The sequence below is a fragment of the Schistocerca piceifrons genome, chromosome 9 (genome assembly GCF_021461385.2).
Source record: "Schistocerca piceifrons isolate TAMUIC-IGC-003096 chromosome 9, iqSchPice1.1, whole genome shotgun sequence".
In the NCBI taxonomy this organism is placed as follows: domain Eukaryota; kingdom Metazoa; phylum Arthropoda; class Insecta; order Orthoptera; family Acrididae; genus Schistocerca; species Schistocerca piceifrons.
In genome coordinates this window covers 49,567,723-49,592,398 of record NC_060146.1, presented here as the reverse complement: position 1 = coordinate 49,592,398, position 24,676 = coordinate 49,567,723, and the positions used below count along the sequence as shown (strand labels likewise).

Genomic DNA, 24,676 nt, shown 5'->3' with positions numbered 1-24,676 from the left:
AAGGATATTGTGGAGACATGGCTTTTCCACAGCCTTGGGGATGTTTCCAGAATGAGATTTGAACTGTGCGCTGATATGGAACTTCCTGGCAGATTAAAACTGTGTGCCGGACTGTGACTTGTGCTGGACCGAGACATGAATTTGGGACCTTTGGAAGGTAGGAGACGAGGTACTGGCGGAGTTACAGCTGTGGGGACGGGTCGTGGGTCGTGCTTGGGTAGCTCAGTTAGTAGAGCCTTGTCCGCGGAAGGCAAAGGTCCCGAGTTCGAGTCTCGGTCCGGCACACAGTCTTCTTCTAACATACAGACATTCATTCTTTTACTCTATCATTACGCGCATGAGAGAAAAGAAAAAATCAATAATACTGCTACAGCATAGTCACCCACCGTACAGTGTTTTGCTGAATGTGTATTTAGATGTAAGCTGTTGGAGGGATGCGACACTGTTGGGCTATAGCGATTTGCTGGGATTCACGACCGGTGGGAGCTGGAGCTGAGTGAACACAGATGTAGCTATTGAATCTAAATAGCCAAGAAGACCCACTGCTGCTCCATTACACCACTGACCACAAATCACCAGGAGCAGCACCAATCGTAAAATGCTGGACATAAGCATCAGCATGATTGTCACTTTCCTCCTGTACGTTAGAGTGCTACTTCCACGCTGTAATAGCTCTATGGCCTCTATGGCGGCCCATCGTCGGGAGTATTCGGTGCGTTATGTGTTCCGACACACTTGTACTCTGTCCAACATTAAAGTCTGATGTTAGTGCCACCACAGTTCGTAGTCAAATGTTCATGCCGACCCTCCGGGCCATCACAGTCTTCCCTCGTTCAAACTCTGACAGATGGCGCGCCATCCCGATTCTGCACCCGCACAGCACGCTCACTGGTACTACTTGAATCGTGCTGGTGTCTGACTTGCAGCCATTCCTCGTCAGGGTTCTCTGCTATCGCCTGGACGGCTTTATTTCGATATTAGGTCAGTGGACATAAAGTTCTGGCTGATCAATGTGTATTGCAACAATGTGCTTGGCTAGGAAATTGTACTGGATGAGTAGCGGAGTGGTACTTGCGTTTGCGATCAAATTGGGACAGACTTCATTCTATTCTGTCTGATTTGTGACGAGGTTTAACAAGCCGGTATGCCATTCTTCACATAGGTTGTGTATGGTACATGTATTTCAAATGTACTCTGAAGTACTGAATTTTGTATGGGAGTGCTAAGTACACGGTGACGCAGAAAAAAGGGAACATTTCCACGATCCAATAAAACTAGAAGTGATGAAGGAAAGAAATTGCATTCATAGTAATTGAAACCTCACAACTTTGCCATTTATGAAACATTGATGGCATTTATCATTTTTTTAATAATTACGTCCTTTAGATGGCGTCCTCGTGTACGAATACATTCGTGAAATCTGCTGTTGAGATTCCTCATTGACCGCTGCAACATCTCAGCTGGGATACTGTGAATTGCATCCCGAATTCTCTGTTTTATCTCACCCAGGGTTCTTGGTCGAGTCTTATAGACTTTGTTCTTGAGGTAGCCCCACAAGAGAAAAAATTCACAAAAGGATAAATTTGTCGATCTAGGGGGCCAGGGAATGTTACCGAATCGTGAGGTCACACGGTTGCCGAACAATTCTCGCACATATACCACTGATTGCCGTCCAGTGTGTGATGTCGCTCCGTCCTGTTGAAACCAGGCTTCTTGAACCTTTGGAAAGTTGTTCAATGCAAGTGTAACGAAAGTTCGTAACATATCCACGTAACAATCGGCATTGACAGTTACTGTGTTCCCATCTTCATTTGCGAAAAAATACGGTCCGATAATCCCATGTGACGAGAAACCACACCATACTGTCACTTTACTAGCGTGTAAAGGGAACTCATGAACGTCAACAGAATTTGTGTTTGCCCAGTAACTGTAGTTCTCTTTATTCACATAACCTGTGAGATGAAAATGTGCCTCATCTGACATCCACAATTTGTTTAGAAATTCATCGTCATTGTTTATTTTTGTTATCATTTGTTGACAGTCTCCTAATCGTAACCGGTAATCGTCGTTCTTAAATTGTTGCACCATCTGTAGTTTTTACGGATGAAATTTTGAATCAAGATGAAGAATTCTGCGAAGACTCTCCCGGGACATTCCAACCACTGCTGCTTGCTTACGAATTGAGCGCCGTGGGCTCCGTAAGGCAGACTCGCGTACAACATCAAAGTTCGCTGGAGAACGTACACTTCTTAGTCGACCTATTGGTTTCTTCTTGAGGGCAGAGCCACCGCTTTAATGTTATTAATCCAACATTTCGACGAAACGGCATCATGACGTCCTAAATTATAAAAACTTCGAAACTCCCTCTGCGCCGCTACCAAGCAATCATTATTTTCATAAAACATTTTTATGGCTAACGCACGCTGTCGTCCGTTCCACTGATCCATGATTACTGAACCGGCGGACTGTTTACTCGCTGTCACGAACTTGCAGTGCTGCCACCTGCCCATGGCTGCTACTACTCATTTCAAACATTCCACGAGAGCAAATCACCAAATAATATTACTCCTTCGAAAGTGATTTAAAGTTGGACATTGATCGTGTGCTAATGGAAAATGTTGGGCTGTATTACGTTACCTAAAACATTATGTTTTCAATGGGAGCAGTAGTTTTCGTTGTCGTTGTTGTTGTTGTGGTCTTCAGTCCTGAGACTGGTTTGATGCAGCTCTCCATGCTACTCTATCCTGTGTAAGCTTTTTCATCTCCCAGTAACTACTGCAACCTACATCCTTCTGAATCTGCTTAGTGTATTCATCTCTGGGTCTTCCTCTACGATTTTTACCCTCCACGCTGCACTCCAGTACTAAATTGGTGATCCCTTGATGCCTCAGAACATGTCCTAACAACCGATCCCTTCTTCTAGTCAGGTTGTGAGACAAACTCCTCTTCTTCCCAATTCTATTCAATACCTCCTCATTAGTTATGTGATCTACCCATCTAATCTTCAGCATTCTTCTGTAGCACCACATTTCGAAAGCTTCTATTCTCTTCTTCTCCAAACTATTTATCGTCCACGTTTCACTTCCATACATGGCTACACTCCATACAAATACTTTCAGAAACGACTTCCTGACACTTAAATCAATATTCGATGTTAACAAATTTCTCTTCTTAAGAAACCCTTTCCTGGCCATTGCCAGTCTACATTTTATATCCTCTCTACTTCGACCATCATCACTTATTTTGCTCCCCAGATAGCAAAACTCCTTTACTACTTTAAGTGTCTCATTTCCTAATCTAATTCCCTCAGCATCACCCGATTTAATTTGACTACATTCCATTATCCTCGTTTTGCTTTCGTTGATGTTCATCTTATACCCTCCTTTCAAGACACTGTCCATTCCGTTCAACTGCTCTTCCAAGTCCTTCGCTGACTCTGACAGAATTACAATGTCATCGGCGAACCTCAAAGTTTTTATTTCTTCTCCCTGGATTTTAATACCTACTCCGAATTTTTCTTTTGTTTCTTTTACTGCTTGCTCAGTATACAGATTGAATAACATCGGGGAGAGACTACAACCCTGTCTCACTCCCTTCCCAACCACTGCTTCCCTTTCATGTTCCTCAACTCTTATAACTGCCATCTGGTTTCTGTACAAATTGTAAATAGCCTTTCGCTCCCTGTACTCTACCCCTGCTACCTTCAGAATTTGAAAGAGAGTATTCCAGTCAACATTGTCAAAAGCTTTCTCTAAGTCTACAAATGGTAGAAACGTGGGTTTTCCTTTCCTTAATCTGGCTTCTAAGATAAGTCGTAGGGTCAGTATTGTCTCACGTGTTCCAATATTTCTACGAAATCCATACTGATCTTCCCCGAGGTCGGCTTCTACTAGTTTTTCCATTAGTCTGTAAAGAATTCGCGTTAGTATTTTGCAGCCGTGACTTATTAAACTGATAGTTCGGTAATTTTCACATCTGTCAACACTTGCTTTCTTTGGGATTGGAATTATTATATTCTTCCTGAAGTCAGCGAGAATTGAACCAATGGCCAGCCGGTGTGGCCGTCCGGTTCTAGGCGCTTCAGTCTGGAACCGCGTGACCGCTACGGTCGCAGGTTCGAATCCTGCCTCGGGCATGTATGTGTGTGATGTCCTTAGGTTAGTTAGGTTTAAGTAGTTCCAAGTTCTAGGGGACTGATGACCACAGATGTTAAGTCCCATAGTGCTCAGAGCCATTTGAACCATTTTTGAACCAATGTTATTGTGTTTGTAAAGTAATACTGTAGTCATATAAATCAAAGGATGTCGCTAGCCTAATTAGGCAAAATAATTCCAAGTAAATATACCGTTAAATGGAAAAGTACTCGCTGTATGAAAATTTACTTGGATCTGAAAGCTGTTTTGTAAATTGGACGCGAAATAACAATATAATCTAGCAAGTAATGCTAAAGTAACTAGCCTGAGCGGCACAGTTATAGCTTAGGATGTTTTAGCAACAAACTATCTCTCACTAACGTACACTGTATGTTCCAAAGCGAGGAAGATGATATTCATTACACAGTTCTGGCAGAAGTGCAGCTAAATTGGACACGATAGGCCTTTAACTCTTTAAATTAAAAGGCTGTAATATGGATATTATTACCAAACTAATACGCTGATTGGTATGATTATTACTGATTTACGAGGGCAGAGCTTAAGTTTCTGCATAATGTCGAGCACAAGTGAAACATGGCGGCCCTGAATCTGTTATGGTTTTGATAAGATGTTGCCAGTCATGTTAACAAGAGTACAAATGTTTCCAAAATGATTATCACACTTCTTAAATTCTTCCACTGGAAGAAATACTGGACTACTGTCAAACATTTCTTTCTAGACTCAATAAAGATTCATACAAAAAAAGGAATATAAGATTGAAAGCCCTACTACAAACATGCAAATCAGCATCACCCCAGTTCCCAGAGCTCCTGAAGATAGACGTTGACTGTGGATATTGTATCACAGGCACAGTCACTTTGACTGTTCAGAGATGACACTAAACTCGCCCCATGATGTAAACAACCATGCATGAGCAGCGCCTATTAGACGGAGGGGGTCCGACAGCCGATCAGTTCCAGTCATTCCACCAGGAAGGAGGTACACGGCTCGTGTTGTCTGTAGTTCAACCATGCCTAAACGGTCAATACTGCGGTTCGATAGCGTCTGCGTTGTTACTTTGTGCCAGGAAGGGCTCTCAATAAGGTAAGTGTCCAGGTGTCTCGCAGTGAACCAAACTGTTGTTGTTCGGACATGGACGAGATACAGAGAGACAGGAACTGTCGATGACATGCCTCGCTCAGGCCGCCCAACGGCTACTGCTGCTATGGCTCTGAGGAACCCTGACAGCATCGCCACCGTGTTGAATAATGCTTTTAGTGCAGCCACAGGACGTCGTGTTACGACTCAAACTGTGCGAAATAGGCTGCATGACGCGCAACTTCACTCCCGACGTCTAACTTTACAACCACGACACCATGCAACGCGGTACAGATGGTCCCAACAACATGCCGAATGGACTGCTCAGGATTGGCATCACATTCTCTTCATCGATGAGTGTCGCATATGCCTTCAACCAGACAATCGTCAGAGACGTGTTTGGAGGCAACCCAGTCAGGCTGAACGCCTTAGACACACTGTCAAGCGAGTGCAGCAAGTTGGAGGTTCCCTGATGGTTTGGGGTGGCAGTATGTGGGGCCGACGTACGCCGTAGGTGGTCATGGAAGGCGCCGTAACAGCTGTACGATACGTGAATGCCATTCTCCGACCGGTAGTGCAACCATATCGGCAGCATATTGGCGAGGCATTCGTCTTCATGGACGACAATTCGCGCCCCCATGGTGCACATCTTGTTTATGACTTGCTTCAGGATAACGACGTCGCTCGACTCGAATGGCCAGCATGTTCTCCAGACATGAATATCGAACATGCCGGGGATAGATTTAAAAGGGCTGTCAATTGAAGACGTGACCCACCAACCACTCTGAGGGATCTACGCCGAATCGCCATTGAGATGTGGGACAACCTGGACCAACAGTACCTTGATGAACTTGTGGATAGTATGCCGCGACGAATACAGGCATGCATCAATGCAAGAGGACGTGCTTCTGGGTATTTGAGGTACGGGTGTGTACAGCAATCTAGACCACCACCACCGAAGGTCTCGCTGTTTGGTGGTACAACACGCAATGTGTAATAAAAAGGTCGGAAATGATGTTTATGTTGATCTCTATTCCAATTTTCTGTACAGGTGCGGAGCTCTCGGAACTGAGGTGATGCAAAACTTTTTTATATGTACTTTAACGATTCACTTCACTGATCACGTGAAACATTTCATACAAAGACAAACAAAATGTTTGCGTAAATTATTACTCCTCGAAAGTTAATAAACAGTTTTAAAGCTAATAAACAGTTTTAAAACAGTAACGATTCTGCAATTATTTAAAATTCGTGTGCTCTGATTTATTGCATCACTAGGGAAAAGAACCCATCCAGGTAAATGAGTGAAGAATAAATCAGTGTCCTCTACACAAAGTTGGACTGAGATCCCCTATTATTTGCACATTAAGCAACTTACTGGTCCATACAATTACATACAATACTAAGCTTTACTTGTACTAAGATGGAGGCGTCGGCCGCGGTGGCCGAGCGGTTCTAGGTGCTTCAGTCCGAAACCGCGCTGCTGCTACGGTCGCAGGTTCGAATCCTGCCTCGGTCATGGATGTGTTTGATGTCCTTAGGTTGGTTAGGTTTAAGTAGTTCTAAGTTCTAGGGGACTGATGACCTCAGAAGTTGAGTCTCATAGTGCTCAGAGCCATTTGAACCATTTGAGGGTGGAGGCTGTGGTGATCTTCTAGAGCACAGTTATGAAATTGTCCTACGTTACCATGTCTCTTGATGTATCATTGCTCTGTGAATTGTCTTCGTGGCGCCAGTATTTTATGATTCAGAGTAAACCAATAAATGTCCTGATCTAATGGCCAATATGTATCCCTATCCGGGGTATCGTCAGCCAAGTTTCCTGCTACCCTTGCCTCCTGCAACACTGAAGTTGTTAATTGTTTGAATGCTAGCCGCCGGCAATGTGTCACAGAGACTTACTGCGGTACTTTCCGCTTAACTACCTTTCAGGTTCTCACCTTCGGTTTTTCGTTTTGTGGGGACTTCCCACCAGGTTTTTAATTTAGTATTATCCTACGTGTTCTATGCATGAACCAGTTGGACACACACTTCTTTAACATGTTAGCACTATAAAATAACATGCTTTCGAAAATTGCATACAGAAATTAATTATTGTTATACAACTCTACATAAAATAATAGCAATTATTTTCATAGGTGTGAAGCAAAGAGCATGGTAGCACAGATATTACATGATATATAGTAAAATATGTAAGTCACATGAAACAAATACAATCGATATCGAACATAAGTGTTACATAAAGACAGCCGATATTTTACGTAACGGTACTCCTTATGAATGAAGCACAATACTAATTCAGTGTTAAACCAAACCTTATACCTTAATTTCAAATCTGTATTATTCATATATTCAGTCAAATGAAGTGCAATTTAGTGAGATTATAAATGGGAGCAACTTTAAGGTCTTGCATGTATACCTATACGGAAGTAACTGAGCTAAATTTTCTGTAGCTAATTCAATTAATGTTTCACTCTGCATCTAAACAAATATTCAGAAATAAGCCAGTCTTATCATTAAAAATTATTACGAAAAATAAGTTTGTCTCGGCAGTTTCTCGCATGTAGCTGTTTTGTCGTCCCGTCATTACGTGCCATGAAAACGTTACATTCCTAGGTCACAATCACTGGACTAGTAGATCATTCAGATAACAAAAAGATTATGTTGAACTACGTATGCATATCATTGCCGAGGACAGTCAGATCGCGCAGCAGTATTCCTTTCGGGCACTGACTTTGCGTAGAGGGCACCTTCACTCAGGGGAATCTCAATTGGAACTTGAATGTCCACTGCTGCTGGCGAAGTCACATCCAGTTTAACAGACACCATACAGTATTCATTCTACAGAGGTCAAAATGAATGTCGCATATTGCTTTATTATCAATACTAGATGTAGGTTTTCTTCTGTCAGATACAGTCACAAGAAAACGAAATTAGAAAAGATAAACAAATTTACTTGATAAACGTAAACAGAAAAAGAACAAAAAAGATTCCACTGAAGACACTACAGTTTCTTCTCACTGTCGTCTTGCATAACACATTGTTTATGAAGCACTGGCCCTCTTCGTAAATGGAGACACTACTGAATGCGCGTAGGCATACTCCTTACTGAATTTTCCAGACAAGCCTATGGGATATTGCTCCATCCCTCCACTGTGGCGTTCCTGAACTGATCCTCTCGCTAGAAACTTGCTCGAGATTCTAGAGACATTACTTTGACTCACAGCGATATTCACTGCAACGTCTGCCCCAATAGCTGAGTGGTCAGCGTGACGGATTGCCGTCCTACGGGCCCGAGTTCGATTCCCGGCTGGGTCGGGGATTTTCTCCGCTCAGGGACTGGGTGTTGTGCTATCTTCATCATCATTTCAGCCCCATCCGGCGCGCAGGTCGCCCAATGTGCCGTCGAATGTAATAAGACCTGCACGAAGGTGACTGGACCTGCCCCGGAAGGGGCCTCCCGGCCAATGACGCCACTCACTTCCATTTCCACTGCGACGTCTGCGAGTCTCATTCGCTACCCCTTTGCAGTGACTATGCGGTATCTCTAGTCGTACATTATCGTTCTCCAAAGTACCATGGTGCAATACATCTCTCGTGATGATACACAGCACACGTCCTGCAGTGTTTACAAGTGACACGGTTGCCACAGAATGCACATATGTCCCGTGGCAGTAGAACAGGGACTGTTTCCGCTAGAACTACATTAAAAACACACCAATGTACCAGTTATCATTTGTTATCCGTCTTGAGCTTACTGCAGTTTATTTAAGGGGACATTGTATGTCCTATGCCGCCAATGTTAAATTATCGAATTTTGTGACCCATTATCTTGGTAACTTTTTAAGACACCAACTTACAATTTTCCATAATTATTGAATGTACCTTTCTAGATACGATGAACTAGAATTATTCCCAAAATTGGATTGTGGGGCATGTTATCTTTTCTTTTTTTCTCAAACACTCAATCTTCTGACAGAATTTTGTAAATAAATGAACATAAAAACCAAACAACTCAGAATATTTTAATTATTCTAGTTCCATATGTGTTGAATCTCATACTTTGCATGTTGGGTAAAATTTCATGTCTCTACCATCAGTATTTTTTTTTTAGAAAACGGGTCATTAATTGTAAAAAATGTAGTTCAGAGATATTGAGGTTTAAAAATTTTTATTACAAGTTCTTATATAGACTTACATTTCTGCGTCTTTTATGCACTAGAATTGTCCTGGCCCATAGTCTGTGTCTTCTTCAGTGTCCCTACAGCCCAGTGCTTGCCTCCTCCTTTTCTTTCTCGCTCCTTTTGTCCTTTGCTGAGCAGCTGACTCTGCTTCGCGTACACGAAGCTCATCCAGTTCCCGCAGTCCTTCAGCTGTGTTCAGTCTAAATCTTACCCCCCCAACTCCTCCAGAACCTTAAGTCTTTCATAGTTCCCACCGTTAAAAGTTATTACAGCATCAGACACTGCTAACGTTAGAGTTATAAGGCCAACAAATACATTTTTAGGCACACGGCACCACACAACATTATCGAAGGACTCATTCACATTCTGGGTCTTCCGATGTAAACACTTCTTTAGTAGCTCAGGATTTGCCAAATCTCTGTAAATAGGTTTGATTGCCTCCATTACTGCCAAAGGAAGAGAATGTTTATGTGTAAATTCATGCAGGGTACCAGAAAATACAGCTTGCCTATATTTACACCAAGTGTGTCCTTCACTCCTAGCACACGTGTTTTCGAGTACTTCAGAAGAGAATGCAGGTTCACATATCTGTTAGCCGCAAATTTGCGTTTCGTGGAGTTACTTTTACGCCTAGTCATTTTATTTACATATAAAAAGCAGTAGAAGTTAGCTTACTACAAAAATATCCGATAATCACACTACTTTCAACGGAAACGAGTATCAGAAACAAATGACTGATTTCTTTAATCATTATGCCAACTTTTGAGACGTAGCAGTAGGCAAAAAACAAAGCAATTCACAGCCTTCTAGACTGTGTACTTCCCAAGCTATGACTGCTCAACTATTGCAGTATATGCGTAGCAGCGAAATTTGACAGTCACACATCAACATCCAAAATATTATTTGAAGGTCTTGCGAGGTGCCGGGGCTAGCAGTGTATTTAACACTAAATTCTTCTAGAATCTACATATGTAGATGATGCTCTAAGCCCCCCCCCCCCTATTCTAACTCCGACTTTTGCTGTTGCACATGGATTAAAAAGAAACATGAACTGACTGTAATCGACCCTGCAAGTGGAGTAGAAAAGAGTTTGGCACCTGCAATAATTTCATTTGATAAATAAGTTAAATAAAGGAAAGTTTCATTAATGTAGTGAGAAATGATAGGGTTGCTCTACTGATTAACAGAATGAAAGTTCTGTCCAAAATAACAATATGATTTATTATAACTCAAAATAATAAACAAAAACACATGAAACATTTACAATACATCACATTGGCTCAAATTGGATACTCAAATAAATGCCGTGAAGGTGAAGTTGTCCCTAAACTAGATTGTGACATTTATGACGAAGTGGTATGTGGAGCTAATTCCTTGCAACTCAACTCTTAAGAGAGACACACAGCCAACCCAACATTAATTGCTGCTACAGTAGTGAGAATTCAGACAATGAACACCCAAGACAGAACAAAGTTAGAGAAAGACAAACAGGCGCACTCTGCTTAGCTCTGATTATCACCTAGGAAAATCCCTATCTGCTGGTGCTGCGGACATACATTACCAAACTGTCTTCTTAACTGCAAGAACACGAACAGGCGTACCGGAGGTGATGGCTGGTTGCTTCGACGTCCCATCGTGGTGATGATAATGTTGCGAGTATAGCCCGAAACTAATTATCCTGGTCTGGTTGTTCCAGACTAAAGACTTCCTAGCAATACAAATGCGCCGCTGAGGGAGACGAAGAAGGCTCGCCACACAATCACTGACGGTATAGTGATTGATTTTAACAAGCGAAGTCACACTGTAACTCAGATACAGTCAACTTTGGCCAAAACTGCTCAAGACAGACAACATTGGCCGCTTGTACGCAGAACGCTCAATTGCCAACTGTACTCGGAAAGTTACGTTGAAGTCGAAACTTCAGCAACTTCGTCAAACAGTTACAATTAAATAAAAGTATATTAGACAGCCAACGGAAGGCAGGCTGTCCAGAGCAGCGAGAGCTCAGTCTTGTAACCTACTCCGACCGAAAGGTGAGAGCCGACTCCCCATAGCACCCGTACAGGCCGAACACAGAACATTCCCCGCCCCCACGACAGTGGCCATTGTTAAACGTTCCAATCAGCAACTCGAAAACCGGCGGAAAATTCCACTCTATTGGCGGAGCACTACCATTCCACCAATGGAGATTCTTGGCGCCAATTTCTGCGCTGATTTTGCTACGTCACGGAGCTATGCCCTGAGCAAGCCAATCACAGTTACTATTTTGCAGAAAGCGCGGGAATTTTCCCGCCACAACTGCCTGGGTACACAAGTCATTCCCACGCCTCGCTGGTAGCCCGCCAGAAAGTGTTTTCGCTAAGTTTCTGCGAAGTAACGGAACCTCTAGCCCAGCCGCTACTTCAGGCCACTGCGGGCGTGTCTTTTGGCAATGTCGGCGTCTGGAAAGCATTTACTCGACTCCCTCACACCCGTCGGCTTAACCCTTTCAAGATCAGCAGAGCCCGCCTGTCACCGGACCACCTGGGTGACGAGAGACGCTGTGTGGGAAGTCCGCGTGTGAAGGAATAGCGACTTTTCACCGCATGCAATTAGAGAGGAAAATCGTAAGATAGAAATATGAGAGGGGGCTCATGCCACCTCTCATAGCCCCTACGCCATTTTAGATTGTAATTGGTGAGCGGTTGGCTCACTTAGGAGCAAGGTAGTGAGTCAATCGCCCAAGAACAATCTTACAAACTGACTCCACATGCCGCACTCTATAAAGAAAATCACTGCAACTGAAAAATGCAGCTCATAGAGGGAGGATTATTTATGATGTAGCCAACTTCACCTTCTTAATATGGAACACTAACACTCACATCACACATCCATACCAGGGAGCCCCTTCCAAACACCGATTCACACAGACATTCACGCTCTAAATATGGCCTGGGCATGTGAGCCAAATATGGAGCAGTTTATTCTTTACAATCAGAGTTGGAGTGCTCCGTAATTAAATGCCCAAGATGTTACAACAATTTGAATCATTAAACTAACCTGAACTCACTCACACATGATACTATTTAAGTTAACAATCTCTTTTTGTGAGCTTTCAGAATCTAATTACAACCTCCAATTCATTCTGTCTCCCTGCAGCAAGAATAACCTTTACAAAATGTTCCCTGAAGTGATGGTAATTGTAGCTCAGAATCTGGGACAAGATGGTATTTGTAAATGGACCCAGTGGTTATTTAGTGTTATTTAAATGGTCAGTCAGTTTACAGAGTGAGTGGTTTGCCAAGTTGGTCCGATCATTGATGAGTTATTTCTTTTTCTTTTTATGTGGTAGTTTCCTTTTAAGGTGAGGAGGTGTTTTCATTGTTGTCAATACTTATGATTTCCATGTCTGTGTCTCTGGTGGTAATTTTTTGTTCTGTAAAGTTCTGCAAAGCTTGACTGATTTTTCCTATACTTCCATGTATTCATATCATAACGTGCTTCTGGATCATGGGACTCAATTTTAAAGTTTTGGCAATGTGTAACACTTATTTTGACTACTCTATTTCAGATGGCAGTAATTATTCCTTCCTTAAAATGTTGTTACACAATCTGTGATATTATCATTCAGATTTAACGCTTCAAGTCATTTTAACTCTTCAGTCGTAATCGCCCTGGCTTTCGTGAAAAATTAGGGCATCCGAACAACTGCCCTAGAAGTCACAGATCACAAGATCCCGCGTCGCCGACCACTGTCTCTCAGAGTTGATCTGCATCGTGTTATTTTACCCTACCTTCTTTGTTGTCGGTACTGTCTACGATGGAGAAGACTTTTCATAAGATTCGAGAGGGGTAAGGTTTACAATAAACTTTTTAATTATCTTTTCTCTTACATTTAGCTCCAGTTCTTCATGTCTAGTGCTCTGATACTTGAAGCTGAAATTTTAACATTTTAGGTTCTCATGGTCCAATTGGTCTAAACAAGTTTGAAGAATGCCTGTGCAGAATTTTCTTTTCGATGATTTGTTGTGTCACATTTTACTTTATCGCACTGTGTTTTGAATTTTCACATTAACAAAGCCGAAACTACATTCTTCGTCCAAACTACAAAAATACGTCAGATCACATCAGAGGCATGTTTCACTCTGCGGTGATAAAAATATTCCAAAGGGTTTACAGTTTTTCAAGACAAATGAATTTCTCTTAGTTTATATTACACTACTGGCCACTAAAATTTCTACACCACGAAGTTGACGTGCTACAGACGCGAAATTTAACCGACAGGAAAAAGTGCTGTGATATGCAATCAATTAGCTTTTCAGAGCATGCACACAAGATGGTGTCAGTGGCGACACCTACAACGTGCTGATATGAGGAAAGTTTCCTACCGATTTCTCGTAGACAAACAGCAGTTGACCGGCGTTGCCTGGTGAAACGTTGTTGTGATGCCTCGTGTAAGGAGGAGAAATGCGTACCATCACGTTTCCGACTTTGATAAAGGTCGGATTGCAGCCTATCGCGATTGCGGTTTAGCGTATCGCGACATAGCTGCTCGTGTTGGTCGAGATCCAATGACTGTTAGCAGAATATGGAATCAGTGGGTTCAGGAGCGTAATACGGAACGCCGTGCTGGATCCCAACGGCCACGTATCAACTAGCAGTCGAGATGACAGGCATCTTATCAGCATGGCTGTAACGGATCGTGCAACCACGTCTAGATCCCTGAGTCAAGAGATGGGAACGCTTGCAAGACAACAACCATCTGCACGAACAGTTCGACGACGTTCGCAACAGCATGAACTATCAGATCGGAGACCATGGCTGCGGTTACCCTTGAAGCTACACACAGACAGGAGCGCCTGCGATGGTGTACTCAACGACGAACCTGGGTGCACGAATGGCAAAACGTCATTTTCTCGGATGAATCTAGGTTCTGCTTACAGCATCATGATGGTCGCATCCGCGTTTGGCGACATCGCGGTGAACGCACATTGGAAGCGTGTATTCGTCATCGCCATATTGGCGTATCACCTAGCTTGATGGTATGGGGTGCCATTGGTTACGCGTCTCGGTCACCTCTTGTTCGCATTGACTGCCGTCAGAGGTGGTTGTTTTGGGTACTGATTTCTCAGGATCTACGCACCCAAATTGCGTGAAAATGTAATCACGTGTCAGTTTTAGTATAATATATTTGTCCAATGAATACCCGTTTATCATCTGCGTTTCTTCTTGGTGTAGCAATTTTAATGGGCAGTAGTGTAGGTTCTCATCGACCAATTGATTTAAACAAATATGAAGAACGTCTGTGCTAATTTTGTTTTCGATTATTTATTGTGTCAAATTTACTATAACACACTGACTTTTGAATTTTCGCATTCACAAAGCCGAATCATCATTGCTCATGCAAACTACAAAAATACGTCCGATCACATCAGAGGCATGCTTCACTCTGCAGTGATAAAAATATTCCAAAGGGTTTACAGTTTGTCTTGACAAATGAATTTCTATTAGTTTAGATTATTATTTTATAAATGAACCCAGAATTAAACATTAAAAAGAGTACTAGATTGCGTAATTAATAATAGAAATTTTAAATGTGCCAAATATTTTGTGAATTTAGATGTTTTTAAAAAAACAATTTCAACTGTACATTCGGAGCTTGTACATATCGATTTTAACAACGAAAATAAAGTATGAAACTTCCTGGCAGATTAAAAACTGTGTGCCGGACCGAGACACGAACGCGGGACCTCTGTCCTCGCGGGCAAGTGCTCTATCATCTTTTTTATTTTTTTTTAGTCTCATTTTGTTCTATATTGTTCGTTGAATTTGTTCGTGTCGGACGTCTGATGACACTTGTTCAGGTGTTCGTTAATCTGTTCACTCAGTTTTTTTATTACAGAGGGTAGCTAAGCCCTCTCACCGAACACCCTGAGCTACCCAAGCACGACTCACGCCCCGTCCTCACAGCTGTACTTCTGCCAGTACCTCGTCTCCTACCTTCCAAACTTTACAGAAGCTCTCCTGCAAACCTTCCAGAACTAGCACACCTGAAAGAAAGGATACTGCGGAGACATGGCTTAGCCATAGCCTGGTAAAGCTGTAAGGACGGTGCGTGAGTCGTGCTTGGGTAGCTCAGATGGTAGAGGACTTGCCCGCGAAAGCCAAAGGTGCCGAGTTCGAGTCTCGGTCGGGCACACAGTTTTAATCTGTCAGGGAGTTTCATATCAGCGCACGCTCCACTGCAGAGTGAAAATCTCATTCTGGAAACATCCCCCACGCTGTGGCTAAGCCATGTCTCCGCAATATCCTTTTTTTCAGGAGTGCTAGTTCTTCAAGGTTCGCAGGAGAACTTCTGTAAAGTTTGGAAGGTATGAGACAAGGTACTGGCAGAAGTAAAGCTTTGTGGACGGGGTGTGAGTCATGCTTGGGTAGCTGAGATGTTACAGCACTTGCCTGCGAAAGCCAAAGGTGCCGAGTTCTAGTCTCGGGCCGGCACACAGTTTTAATCTGCCAGGAAGTTTCATATCAGCGCCCACTCCGCTGCAGAGTGAAAATCTCATTCTGAAAATAAAATAATTCCTTTTCATAAATATTAGCGTGAAATATAACATATTGTGCATAAAATTATACGATTTTTTCCTGGAAAACAGCTAATATCGATTTGTCCAAAATTGGAAAATCATTCCTGGTATCGATTACTTCCGTAAAGGAAAAGTGATGCTAGAGGAGGATGTCCCTTTACAATCGGGAATAGGATGCGAACGGTTGCTGTAGAAGCGTACGCTGTGCCCCTTTCCCGTTGGGACGGACGATTAGAAATTTGGCCGAAATGCACGTGCCCTGCGATACGTTATCCGTTGTGTACAAATAAGAAAAGCGAAAACACTGGCGCCCGAGATAGCGCGGGCCCCAGAACGCGACCCTGCGGGACGGCTCGCGGCTGCCGCTGCGGCTGCAAGGCCTCGCCGGCTGCAGCGGCGGCCAAAGCGCGACGGTCGCGGACCTTGCAGCCCCGGGCGATAAGATAGGACCTATCGTCTGCCCGCCGTCGCGCCTCCAGCCCACTGACGCTGCACCGGCGAGAGTCCGAGGTCGGAGCCCAGACAGACACTGTGTCTGCCGCGACAGGCCGCCCTGTCTGGGGCCACGTAAGGCCCGGCTGAGGAGTAGTGGATGAGGTGCAGTGCCCAAGAAGCCATGTTAACCAATCAGGAGAAGGCACAGTGTGTCCTGTGGTACCATGAGACACCATCACCAACCACAGTGCAGAGACACTTCCAGACAACATTTGGAAGGAATCCACCTGGACCGGCCGCGGTGGTCTAGCGGTTCTAGGCGCTCAGTCCGGAGCCGCGCGACTGCTACGGTCGCAGGTTCGAATCCTGCCTCGGGCATGGATGTGTGTGTGTTGTTCTTAGGTTAGTTAGGTTTAAGTAGTCCTAAGTTGTAGGGGTCTGATGAGCACAGATGTTAAGTCCCATAGTGCTCAGAGCCATTTGAACCATTTTGAATCCACCTGATGTCAAGAGCATTAAAGCCTGGTATGAGAAGTTCAAGAACACAGGATCGGTTGCTGACCTTTCGAGGTCTGGTCGACCAAGAACCTCAGCAGACAGGGTGGAAGCTGTAAGGCAGTCTTTTCTGCGAAGTCCGAAGAAATCGGTGCGCAGGGCCTCACGTGAATTACAGATGCCAAAAAGCTCTCTCCATGACATTTTACACAAACGTTTATTGTTCCGTGCATACAAAGTGCAAATCGTTCAGGCCTTGTTGCCCAGGCCTTGTATTGAGGACGATGATGGTTATCTCAGGCGAATTGCCTTTTCCGACGAAGCGACCTTTTTTGTCAGTGGAGTAGTGAATCGCCATAATGTGCGCATTTGGAATTCACAACCCCCTGGCGAGGTCATGGAGGGCACCAGAGGCAGTCCAAAGTTGAATGTTTGGTGCGCGCTATTGCACGATCGAATTATCGGGCCATTCTTCTTCGCTGAGGCTACCATCACATCTGCAGTGTATCTGGACATGTTGCTATTATGCTGTTCCTCAGCTGCTTCAGTGTCACCGCGATGTCTTGTTTAAGCAAGACGGTGCACCGCCTCATTGGGGTTTGGACGTCCGTGCCTATCTCGATGAGACGTTTCCTGAGCGATGGATTGGTCGTGAAGGGCCAACGTTTTGGCCTCCACGCTCTCCTGACATAACCACATTAGACTTCTTTTTATGGGATTATGTCAAGGACGAGGTCTACCAAACACGTGTACCAGCTCTTGAAACCCTGCGGCAACAGATAACCACAGTCGTTGAATCGATCCCTCCAGTGATGTTGGCCAATGTGTGGACAGTAATTGAATATCGCCTAGATGTGCTACGTGCTATCAAGGGTGCTCATGTGGAAGTTTACAGATGTGTGAAAAAAATTTTGATAGTTTGTAAACAATTAGACATCAGTTTCATATATGTATCTTACTTATAGCCTGAGTTACCAATTTATGCAATCAGGGAAAAACTTTCTGGACACCCTGTATAGTGAATTTTGTTATTTTGATGAACGGTAAACTCAGAAATTTCTTTCGTAACTTCTCATACACTAAAACGCCAAAGAAACTGGTACAGGCATGCGTATTCAAATACAGACTTACGTAAACAGGCAGAATACGGCGCTGCGGTCGGCAACGTCTATATAAGACGACAAGTGTCTGGCGTAGTTGTTAGATCAGATACTGCTGCTACAATGGCAGGTTATCAAGATTTCAGTGAGTTTCAACGTGGTATTACAGTCGGAGCTGGAGCGATGCGACACAGCATCTCCGAGGTAGCGATGAAGTGGAGATTTTCCTGTACGACCATTTCACGAGTGTACTGTGAATATCAGGAATACGGTAAAACATCAAACTGCCGATATCGCTGCGGCCGGAAAAAGATCCTGCAAGAACGAGACCAACGACGACTGAAGAGAATGGAAAAGGGAAAAATGTAGGGAGTGGGGTGGGTAGATATTGGACTCAGAAGTATCTTCTACCACTTACCGTAAGATGGGTTGCGGATTACAGATGTATATGTCTTACAAGACACAGTTCAGAACCAATTGTGCATTTTTGCAGCATATTCTAGTGAATTTCATTCCAGAGTGTGTGACACCTGAACATACAAAATGATTTTTCTGGACTTTAAGGAGCTCGAATTATGCACGCAGTTACGGAATTAAAGTATCTGTCATCCTGTAAGTCGTGACAGAAGTGCAACCCTTCGAAAATTGCTGCATATTTCAATTCTGGGCCATCAACAAGTGTCAGGAAACCACTTGACGAAACATCACTGATATGGACTTTCGGAGCCGAAGGCTCACTCGTGTACCCTTGATTACTACTGTACGACACAAAGTTTTATCCCTCACCTGGGGTCGTTAGCGCCGACATTGGACTGTTGATGACTGGAAACATGTTGTCTGATAGGACGAGTCTCGTTTCAAATTGCATTGAACAGATCTACGTGTGTGTGTATGGAGACGGCCTCATGAGTCCATAGACCCTGCATGTCAGCACGGCTCTGTAATGATGTGGGCGTGTGCTGTTGGAGTGATATAGGACCCTGATATGTCTAGATACGATTCTGACAGGGTGACACTTACATAGGCATCCTGTCTGATCACCTGCACCCATTTATGTCCATTGTGAATTCCGACCGACTTGGACAATTCCGGCAGGACAATCCGACACCCCACACGGCCAGGATTGCTACAGTGGGGCTCCAGAAACACTCTTCTAAGTTTAAACACTTCCGCTGGCCACCAAACTCCCCAAGCATGAACATTATCGAGCACATCTGAGATGCCTTGCAACGTGCCATTCAGAAGAGATCTCCACCCCCTACTACTCCTAGGGGTTCATGGACATCCCTGCAGCATTTATGGTGTGAGTTCCCTCCAGCATTACTTCCGTCATCAGTCAAGTCCACGTCACGTCGTGTTGCGGCACTTCTGCCGACTCGCAGGGGCCCTACACGATATTAGGCAGGTGTACCAGTTTCTTTGGCTCTTCAGTATAGATGTTCAATATGCCTGCTTGAGAGGCACGGCATATGTCAATGTGCTATTCCAATTGTTCTCACATTGCAACGAGCATGTATTGAGTTACAGCTGCAACAGCTGCTGTTATGCGATGTCTCAGTTCAATCACTTTTGTTGGTAATGGAGGCACATAAACAAAGTCTTTTTTTTAAACCTCCACAAGAAATAATCACATACAGTCGGGTCCGGTGCCTTTTGAGACCACTAATGTAGGCTAAATAATTTGGTTCAATGCGACCGATCCGTCGTTCAGTAATCCTTTGATTTAAAAGTTCCTGCACTTCCAAATGCCAGTGGGACTGTGCCCCATCCTGTTGGTAAATGAAGTCGTTCGGTTCAGTCTCCAACTGTGGGAAAAGAAGGTTGTCAAGCATATCGAGGTATGTGCTTTCTTCAACACTGTTCTAGGCAGCCGGCCGGTGTGGCCGAGCGGTTCTAGGCGCTACAGTCTGGAACCGCGCGACCGCTACGGTCGCAGGCTCGAATCCTGCCTCAGGCATGGATGTGTGTGATGTCCTTAGGTTAGTTAGGTTTAAGTAGTTCTACGTTCTAGGGAACTGATGACCTCAGCAGTTAAGTCCCATAGTGCTCAGAGCCATTTGAACCATTTTGTTCCTTGCAAAGAAAAAGCGACCATACACCTTATATCAAATAACATAATACTTATAGTTTTCTAAAGCGGTGATTCTTTTTATACATCCTATGTAATGCCGCCGAATTTTTATTCTGTTCTTGGTATTGGTTGATGTATTACATGTCATGCGTATTACTCACAAGGAAACATCAGCAAATGTAAATAAACGATAGTGATGAAACTTGTCATCTGTGTATAAAGGGACAGAACAATGCAATGCGTTTTCTTTTTTTATTTGCACCCAATTTCACTTTTAAGGCGTAAAACACACCCCAAAGTGTAATTTGGTATATTAGGTTTAGAGGGACTATCTTCGAAACAATGACATATACAAAACGTTAATATAAAAGTTGATATGCAATTAACTTTCTTGAAAACTATATAATCAACTTTAGTAAATTCTGAAATTTTGAAAAATGGTCCACAACCTTAACTTTCGTTACAACATAAATTAAAGGAACTTTCAAACCACGTACAGCCACTGTATTAAATCTCGTTTTTTAAATATCATTTTTGGACACTGAGCTGCACACAGTATGCTGTCAGAGTACTTTCAACATAACCAATTAAAATATCTAAACATGCGTTATTAGTCTTCTAATTTATTTTACTCATATTTGTTTCATGTTTTAAATTCTTATTTTATTTTTGACATTCAATTTTTTTTTTAGTTTTCTGTTTCATATATGTGTATTTTGTTAATTGAAAATAATAAGTAACTTACGACAGTATGGTTCAAATGGCTCTGAGCACTATGTGACTTAACTTCTGAGGTCGCTTAGAACTTAGAAGGACATCATACACATCCATGCCCGAGGCAGGATTCGAACCTGCGACCGTGGCGGTCGCTCGGTTCCAGACTGTAGCGCCTAGAACCGCACGGGTCGGTGTGTAAGTTCGTAGCGTTTTTGTTTTGAATGTTGGTACACCGCCTGCTATGGATTTATTTATAGATTGAGATTTTCTATTCGTAGTTAACTGTTGCATCTGACTTTCCATATCGTCATTTTATCATATGCACATAGTGAATGGAGCTGTGGACGCTAGAAAATGGAGTGCCAAGTGTAGAAATCTGAACACTTCCAACTTATTCTTCTGTTTGAGTTCAGAAGTGGGGTGACAGCAGCGAAGGCAGCCAGAAACTTTTGAGCCGTGTATGGGGACAATGCCATTGGACAGAGCACGGCAAAAATAAAAAAAAATGGCTTTCTCGTTTTAAGGAGGATCGTTTTGACGTTAGTGATATGATGAAGATCGTCTAAACGCATTAATCCACGTCACTGCACTCGAGAAATGGTAAATGTGATTAACTGTGACCATTCCACCATCGTGCGACACTTGCAAGCAATGGGGAATCTTTAAAAAGAGAGTGTTTGGGTACATCTACATCTACATTTATACTCCGCAAGCCACCCAACGGTGTGTGGCGTAGGGCACTTTACGTGCCACTGTCATTACCTCCCTTTCCTGTTCCAGTCGCGTATGGTTCGCGGTAAGAACGACTGCCGGAAAGCCTCCGTGCGCGCTCGAATCTCTCTAATTTTACATTCGTGATCTCCTCGAGAGGTATAAGTAGGGCGAAGCAATATATTCGATACCTCATCCAGAAACGCACCCTCTCGAAACCTGGACAGCAAGCTACACCGCGATGCAGAGCGTCTCTCTAGAAGAGTCTGCCAGTCGAGTTTGCTAAACATCTCCGTAACGCTTACCAAATAACCCTGTGACGAAACGCGCCGCTCTTCTTTGGATCTTCTCTATCTCCTCTGTCAACCCGACCTGGTACGGATCCCACACTGAAGAGCAATACTTAAGCATAGGTCGAACGAGTGTTTTGTAAGCCACCTGCATTTTCTAAGGACTCTCCCAATGAATCTCAACCTGGCACCCGCCTTACCAACAATTAGTTTTATATGATCATTCCACTTCAAATGGTTCCGTACGCATACTCCCAGATATTTTACAGAAGAAACTGCTACCAGTGTCTGTTCCGCTATCATAAAATCATAAAATAAAGAATCCTTCTTTCTATGTATTCGCAAGACATTACATTTGTCTGTGTTAAGGGTCAGTTGCCACTCCCTGCACCAAGTGCCTATCCGCTGTAGATCTTCCATTTTCTAATGCTGCAACTTCTCTGTATACTACAGCATCATCCGCGAAAAGCCGCATGGAACTTCCGAAACTATCTACTAGGTCATTTATATATATTGTGAAAAGCAATGCTCCCATAACACTTCCCTGTGGCAAGCCAGAGGTTAATTCAACGTCTGTAGACGTCTCTCCATTGAGAACAATATTCTGTGTTCTGTTTGCCAAAAACTCTTCAATCCAGCCACACAGCTGGTCTGATATTCCGTAGGCTCTTACTTTGTTTATCATGGGACAGTGCGGAACTGTATCGAACGCCTTCCGGAAGTCAAGAAAAATGGCATCTACCTGGGAGCCTGTATCTAATATTTTCTGGGTCTCATAAACAAATAAAGCGAGTTGGGTCTCACACGATCGCTGTTTCCGGAATCCATGTCGATTCCTACAGAGTAGATTCTGGGTTTCCAGAAATGACATGATATGCGAGCAAAAAACATGTTCTAAAATTCTACAACAGATCGATGTCAGAGGTAAAGGTCTATAGTTTTGCGCATCTTCTCGACGACCCTTCTTGAAAACTGGAACTACCTTGGCTCTTATCCAATCATTTGGAACCTTCCATTCCTCTAGAGACTTGCGGTACCGCATACCCTAACCCAAAATCAGCGGGTGCATCTCTGCATGCTCGCCATCAATTGGCTTGTGAACAACACCGACCACTACAATCCTGTTCCGTTACCGGCTACGAGAAATGATGTCTTTGTCGTAACATAAGGAAAAGAAAGGAATGGTTGAGTCCAAACAAAGCAGCAACTCCCCGTACAAAGAAGAGCGCGCGTCCACAATAGATTATGTTATTCATCTGGTGCAACAGAGACGCCGTGGTTAGGCTCTCTAGGCGTGGTGTACTAAGAATTGCTTCCCCGAGGTGTAACCATCACTGCTGGCATCTGTTGTCAACAACCGAGACCTCTTGCAGACGCAGTCCGAGAACAAAGACCAGGAACACTGCCTGAAGTGATGCTACTCCACGGTAAGGCCCGCCCACATTCTGGTAGCCTAACAAAAAAACGCTATGCAGGAGCTGGGCTGAGAATTCATTCCGTAACACCGTATTCACCTAAGGTTGCTCCCTCACATTTGCACCTTTCCCGCTCTCTATCGGACAGCATGAGCGGAACTTCCTTTTCGGATGAAAATGCTCTTGGAAAGGGGCTCGACGTGTTCTTCACCTCAAAACCGCGTGATTTCTACAATCATTGAATCAAAAAGCTACCCCAGCGTTGGCAGACTGTTGTAAATAATGAAAGAGAATGGATTATTCGCAGGAGTCGGCTACACGAGTAGCGTGGCGTGGACTGCGCGATTTTTTAGGTTAGAAGGTCCCGAGAAAACACGGGAAGGGCTTCAGGCACGGTGCAGGCTGAACACGGGAAGAACGTAGATGCTGGAGCCATTGGTATAACAGTTGTAAATTGTCATTGCTGTGTTGGGAAAGTACCAGAGCTCCAAGCGCTAACAGAAAGCACTGATGCTCAAATCGTTATAGGCACTGAAAGCTGGCTAAGGCCGGATATAAGCTCAGCCGAAATTTTTGCGAAGAATCTAATGGTGTTCCGAAAGGATAGGCTAAACACGGTTGGCGGTGGCGTGTTTGTTGCTGTCAGAAGTAGTTTAACTTGTCGCGAATTTGAAGGAGATACTTCCTGTGGGTTAGTATGGGCAGACCTCATTGTTGGCAACCGGAATAAAATAATAATTGGATCCTTTTACCGACACAATTTAGATGATACAGTACCTGACATGTTCAAAGAAAACTTCAGTTTGATTTCAAACACGTACCAGACTCACACGATAATAGTTGGTGATGACTTTAATTTACCCTCGATATGTTGGCGAAAATACGTGTTCAATTCCGGAGGTACGCATATAATATCATCCGAAATTGTGCTAAACGCATTCTCTGAAAATTATTTCGAGCAGTTAGTTCATGAGTCCACGCGAATAGTAAACGTTTGTGAAAACACACTTGACCTCTTAGCAACAAATAATCCTGAGTTAATAACGAGCATCAAAACCGATTCAGCGATTAGTGAACACTCGGTTGTCGTAGCGACATTGAATATTGTAATTCCCAAATCCTCGAAACGAAGCAAAAAATATACCTATTCAAAAAAGCAGATAAAAATTCACTTGACGAATTCCTGAGAGACAATCTCCACTTATTCCAAATTAATAACATAAATGTAGACCAGATGTGGCTTAAATTCAAAGAAATAGTATCTGCAGCAATTGAGAGATTTATACCAAATAAATCAACAAACGACGGAGATGATCCTCCTTGGTACACAAAACGGGTCAGAACACTGTTGCAGAAACAATGAAACAAACATGCCAAATTTAAACAGACGCAAAATCTCCAATATTGGCGATCTTTTACAGAAGCTCGATTTAGCGCGGACTTTAATGCGAGATGCTTATAACA

The 24,676-nt window shown here is 43.5% G+C and overlaps 1 protein-coding gene across 1 annotated transcript in view; it reads left to right on the top strand.

Moving 5' to 3' along the window:
* Window positions 1–24,676, top strand: part of LOC124716694 — a 213,812-nt gene that overhangs the window by 105,696 nt on the left and 83,440 nt on the right. The gene's annotated exons all lie outside the window — the stretch shown is intronic.